Genomic DNA, 5,868 nt, shown 5'->3' with positions numbered 1-5,868 from the left:
GGGGGAAGGGAAAAGCTATTTTGGGGGCTGTCTCCTGTTCCCTCTGAATCCAGACTCTGAGCATGGTCATTTCTGGGCAGCATGTACAAATGCTGCTAGACACTCCTGTCTGTAATGTGGGATCAGGGGTCCCAGCCTTTTGAACAAACAGGCAGTAAGTCACTTGAGCCTTCATACCAGCCCATTGCACTAGCAATGGATGCCCTGTGGGGAAGGCAGAATAAGGTAAAAACAGCTTTGTGGGATGGGAGACTCTAAGAACAAAGCCTAAGCCCCCCACCCCTCCAACCACATTTTCATTGAGTTAAAATACTTATATAGAAAAACTGTCAGATCTCATATGTGAAAGGATTTTATTTACTCTATTTTGCAGACTTACTCAGCATTTCTGAGATACCAACCTTTCATGTTTGAGATATTTGATGCTTAAACATAAGCATCCTCGTTCCCCTTGCCCTGCTCCATGTGGACCTCTCCCCACTGAATTTGCATTCACACACCTATTTTCATCTTACGGATATATTAAGAGGGAGGTTTTGCTGAGGGTTAATGGTAATTTATTTCTCTGGAGATGAGATTTCAAATGTTGCTCAGGTCAGCTGCAGAGAGATTCAGTGATCTTTGTCCTAATTGGCAATTGGTTCTCATCACATAACCAGTATCACCACAATGACAAATTGATGTGATTCTCTCTCTGCCCAGGAGGTTCAGCACTGGAATAGCAGGGAATTTTGCAGGTCAGGAGCGAGGTGCATTGCCAAAGCTCTATGGGGGAAGCTTGCACAGTGCATGTCTATACTCTGCTTGACTTAATCAATGCTAAGATTCCCATTTTCAATTAAAACAAAATTTCCCTCCTTCCCCCACACACGTGTGTGCACATGTGTGCATGCACACAAGAGACTTTGAAGTTGCAATTCAGCTAAGCAGTTTTGGTTTAGAGTCTGTGCCTTTCGCTTGGATTTGAGGTTCACAGTCTTAAGGTGGCCTCTTTGCTTCAACATATATTCCGGGGTATGTTTATGTTCAGAGCCCTCTGCAGATTTCTACCCATGTTGCCCAAGATGCATTCTGAAATTCTTCAGCCTCTGTATTAGCTGGAAACCAGAAAGCAGTTGATCTGTATACAAAAGAAATGAATGTTAGCCCTTTCCCCATCCTTTGTTTGTGCTTAATACCATGTTTTGTTTTGTTTTTTAAATAAGACAATTTGAACAAATAAATGTCTCTATGGCTTAGTTAGAGAGTTTTACTTCCCTTTGTAGATAAAAATCTATACGCTTCACCAAAATCATCAGCTATGCTGAGTTTGTAAACAGTTGTTCTGCTCTTTGCTGGTCTTCTGATATTTATAGGCCAGAGCTATCTGTGAATTAGTCTTGATTTTAGTCATTTCTATTTGGCTTTGGGAATAGCCTCTGGCCTCTATCAAATCCCTACTTGTTTGGATGTAATTGCAAAAGAAAGAACAAAAATAACTGGCCTGGCAAAGTGGTGAGCTCTATCCTTCATCCCCTACTGCCTGTGCGTTCTAGAACAGTGTTTTCCTCTCTGCACATGAACTTTACTCTCTCTCTCCCATCCATACAGCCCTGTATTAAACGCCCACGGCTGCCCTTTCCCTTCTAGGCAACACTAACGTTGGAGGCTTTCTGTGAAGACTTGATTTATGACTATGAAAAGTACCTTCTTGTGCACTTGCTAAAGCCCAAGGCTTCTGGTTTTCAGTTAAAACAAAAATTATTGCTGAAGAGTTCCTTGATGAATTTTATCCTGAATCCTTAATAAATATATGACAAAGCGATCCAAAGAGATGTTCTTCCAGTCCTTGACCATGAAGTTTTCTACTGCTTTTTTGTCAACTCACAGCAAAAAGCAGTTGCAAAACTGAGAGCCTGTATGAGGGATGGGGCAGAATCTGAACAGAGTATAAAAACACCCAAAGAAGTAATTTTGTTGTATCTCTGCATCCTTCTCTACCTAAAATAATTCCTGTTTTAAAAAGAATGCAAGATTATTCCTGCTTAGCATGAAAATGGGAGGCCCCAGTGTTTGAGTGGGGTGTAGCTGCACGAAGCACCTGGTATTCACATAATAACGGAAAAACAACAGTTTGGTGATCTGATGGTGAAGCAAAGGAAATGGATCTTTCTGGAGGCCACTCACTCACTCTTGGGTTCTTACTCCACCTTAGGAAAAAAAAAAAATCTGAATGCATTTTCCTGCCCTGTGGTTTCCATTCTAATCTAATGTATGAAACCTCTCTCTCTTCTTCTCCTCTTCCTCTCTTTTGGGAATCCGAAAGCAGATGCTCCTGCTGCCTGCCTTGTGCTGTGTTCTCAATGCTCCCTTCCCTTCCCCGGGTTCCTAAGGGTTGTAGAGTTCTGTGTATATGTTTTTGTAAATATGTAAAAGGCATAGTGGTAAATCCCAAACTGCCCTGGGTTCGCCCCCACCCAGTGTACGATGGGGTTGAGCAGCACTTTGTCCCTGCCGAGCTGTGGCAGGAGATCTGTGCTCTAGTGCTGGTTGGTAGGAGGGAGCGTGTGGGTTGCATTCTTCCTTTGGAATCCACCTGAGATGACCGGGCAATTTTCTTCAACAGCCTGGGAGAACTGGCTGCATCTTCAGGATCTCCCTGTATTTAGGAAATTTGGTGACCAAAGAGAGAGCAGTGTGTGTCCATCAGAGCCACCTCACACCTTAGGTTCTTGCATTTGGCTTGGGAAATGTTATTTGTTGATTTTTCTGTAGTGCAGCACAGTAGGAGGCAGTTAATAATTAGGTTTGCTGATTCTCCTCTCAAACGCGAATTCTTGTTTCCTAACTTGATTTCTGCCCAGATGCAGTCTGTTTAGTGGGATTATATGGGCCCTGGTAGACTTCACACTGATGCCGCTTTGCAACATACGAGAAACAAGATACAAACTTTAAATACCCCTTGAATTTAATTTTTATTTTATTCTTGTTTAATAGAATGACATCAGTCTTTTCTTGATGTGCTTGGGGTTTTTTTGCTTGCTTCCAGGAAACTAGCTGTTTGTTTCATTTGTCCTGATTACCATTACATTTCTAGTTCTGACCCACATAAGTGCCTTTAAATAGCATTCTGCTCATGGTTGCAGTTTACCATGCACTTCACTGAACCGTGAACAAAACACCTCCAGAGGAAGTAGAGAGAGAGGGGATTCCTGCTCCTTTTGTTAGTGGAGATGCATCCTCTAGATACACATTTTGGCACTGTTGTGCTGAACCAAAAAAGTGGACATACTTGCAGAATTAATGCAGTCTGCCTGCGTAACAAGTACCCTGTGGCATTCGTAAAGCTGCAGGGGAAGGGAATCCAAGCTCTTTGCTCATCAGCTGCGAACCATGTGGTGTTCCAAGATGTGCCCTCGATGACATTCAGAGACCAAAAGTGCGTAAGCACACAGTAAAATCTTGGCTGAAGAGGGAGCAGGAGCTTTTTTTTCTTTTTTTTTTTTTGAAGATTTTTATTAGTGCAGATTGCAAGCTCATGGTTTTGGGATCATCTAAGTTTGTCCCTCCATTTGGGAGACCCAAATCTCCAAGTTCTTGTGTAGGACTGAAGTGTCTAGAAACACTTCATATTTAATTAAAAAAATTGGTTATATAGTACATGTTGTCTTCACAAACAAATTGCATCTGTTGGTGAGTGGAGTTCTGTAAGTAAACCTGTGCTAACTAAAAACTTGTGCAGAAAGCTGGGTGGAAATATATATATATATTTTTTTTTAATGTTTGAAGTTAACTGTAGGTTAAGAGAAGAATATGAATTTAGGTTTTGATAACTGTGCATAAAAAGACTGTACATTTGCATGTGCATTTATTCCTCCTTTGAATGGATTAGGTGCTTTGAGCTGAGCCACTCATGTTCAGGACTTAGCTTCCACTCAGTGAAACAGATACAACCCCTTGTTACATAAAATAAATTAGAGGTCTTGTTTTCATTTTAATTCCATTTTTATAATTTTTGTTCAGATGTCATCAGTTGAGCCAGACATACAAATAATGCTATTAACACAAAGAGGCTTAATAACAAATTAAGTACCAGCGGCCGGCGTCGCTTTCTCAGGTCACCAAATCCGTTTATAATGCCAGTGGCACGAAGGAGATGTGACCGGTGCCCCTTCATCCTAGTTCAGTAAAGTACAATTTTACACCTTCAACTCTGCGATACTAAACTAATGAGTTAAATAGTCCAAGTACTGAACTGGTTTATTTAAGACTGAAGCTGATGGCTTGATAGTATAAGCTGATTTACTGCTCCTGTGGTGCTCATTTCACTGTTGCAGGGAGTTGAATCCAGGCTGCTAAATTGGCAAAAAAACCTGGTGCAGCAGGGAGAGAGAGGGAGAAGGGAGCTTGTCCTCTGCCGGTTTAAAAGCTAGTTGAACTCACAGACCACGCAGTGAGATCTGAGATCGATCGAGGGGAAGAGCAGCAGCACACAACTGGGGACAACGCGGGGCCGTGAAGCCCCTGACCTGAGCTGGCTGGAGCTGCTCTGAAGCCCCAAGCTCTCGCTGAGCAGCAGGGCTGGCCGGGCTCCCCCCATTTACTCGCAGCCTCTGCCCCCTTCTCGGTTTTGCAGGAGGAACTGGCAGCGGAGCAACACAACAAGCTGGACTGGGAAAATGATCCAGCTTAAAAATAGCCCTGCACGTATTTTTGAGGATACACGCACTCAGAAGTGCGGCACAGGTGCAGGGGGGAGCTGGAAGAGCTGCTGGAATGGTGGCAGCTCGGTTTACGCAGATTCCCTCCCCAATTTGAAGTGTGCATTTGCGTGTGTAACTTCAATAATGTGGTTCTGAATTTCGTGCTGTGTTTCTTGTTGGTGCATTCGGTCCTGCTCATCTCAGGTGGATTATAGCTGAAACCCTCCTACTCTCTCCAGATGCCTTGGAAACAGGTAGCCTAAACTGCTGTCTCCTTGGCCATTTTTTCAGGCTCCTAAAAGTTTGTTTATTATGGAAATAAGGAATAATTAAAAAAAAAAAAAAACCCAAACCAAAAACCAACCCAACAACTTGGTTAAAAATGAGCACAGCAGCAGATAATGGCAAGGCCGGTTGCTGGCTGCATGCTCCAGTTGGTACAAGGCAAAGACGCTGCTGCTGAGGTGACTGGTCTAAACTCCGTGACAAATGAAGGGTTAACAATGCATGGATTTCAAGGGGCTCTGTTTAGTTTCTTTTGTTTTTTTTTTTTTTTTATTATTTTACTTTATTTTATTTTTTTGTTGTTTTTTTGTTTAATTTCTGTGTTCTGGCCACACCCAGGAGAACCGTCTGCTTTTGATTTCTCCCTTTACGGTTACATGGTAAATTTTCTTTCTCATTCTTCAGAGATGGAAACGTTCAAATACTATATATATATATACACACATTTATTATTTTTTTTTCCACTGCTCATCATGCTGCTTGTTATTTATTGCAGAGTCTGAGGCCAGACTAAAAGGGTGGCAGTTACTCGGTCTCTTCAGGCCCTTTGAATAAACCTTTGGGTAAAAAGGGGTAGTCTGGCACTGCAAATTACTCACCAGTCCTAAAAATGTTTGCTGGGGTTATTTCGTGTTCACTGGGTACTCTGAGGGTTAAACTGATTTTCTGCTTGGGAGAAGTTCCAGGCAGTTGCTGGTAGAGAAGAATTGTTGAAAATTTCAGCCTTGTTATCATAACAGCCTTATTAAACACAAGCGATTTGTATAATCTAAATTTTAGAAGCCTTAAGTCTTTTTTTACCCTAGGATTGTGTCTTCTGTTCTTCCGGCTCCATACCTGCTACTATGGAGCAAACCAGTACCTGCTATAAAGCTAAGCTAGTAAATATGGGTCATCTGCC

General features: G+C 42.2%; 1 protein-coding gene across 1 annotated transcript in view; it reads left to right on the top strand.

Annotated features, from left to right (window-relative positions):
* Positions 1-5,868, top strand: part of RBFOX2 (RNA binding fox-1 homolog 2) — a 56,998-nt gene that overhangs the window by 24,621 nt on the left and 26,509 nt on the right. The gene's annotated exons all lie outside the window — the stretch shown is intronic.

Source organism: Egretta garzetta, unplaced genomic scaffold (genome assembly GCF_000687185.1).
Source record: "Egretta garzetta isolate BGI_Z169 unplaced genomic scaffold, ASM68718v1 scaffold51, whole genome shotgun sequence".
NCBI lineage: Eukaryota > Metazoa > Chordata > Aves > Pelecaniformes > Ardeidae > Egretta > Egretta garzetta.
This window is presented reverse-complemented; position numbering and strand designations above follow the sequence as displayed.